Source organism: Myotis nattereri, assembly GCF_964212035.1.
Source record: "Myotis nattereri genome assembly, chromosome: 8".
Lineage (NCBI taxonomy): Eukaryota > Metazoa > Chordata > Mammalia > Chiroptera > Vespertilionidae > Myotis > Myotis nattereri.
Genome location: NC_138083.1, coordinates 62,000,116 through 62,000,506, shown reverse-complemented (window position 1 = coordinate 62,000,506; position 391 = coordinate 62,000,116).

The following is a 391-nucleotide window of genomic DNA, read 5'->3' as shown; positions in this document are numbered from 1 at the left end:
ATATAAGTCCTTTGGTTGATCTCTCCCCCTTACCCCCACCCTCCCCTATCTTCCCAAACGAAATCTATCCCAATTAATCACTAATCCCTCACCACCTTTTAGTTATTATGAATAATGCTGTTATGAACACAGGTGTATAAGTATGTTTGTGTTACTGCTTTCAATTTTGGGGGGAATATACCCAGAAGCAGAATTGCTGGGTCATACTCTATCCTGTTAAGTATTTTGAGAAACTACCAAATAATTTTTTTCACAGTGAAGGGCACTGTATTTGTCTTATCTAAAACACTCAAAAGATTAAGAAGTGGAGTATATGAAGATTATTATCAGATATTCAAATTATAATTACACACACACAGTAATAATTACACAATAAATGTGGCAACTCAAC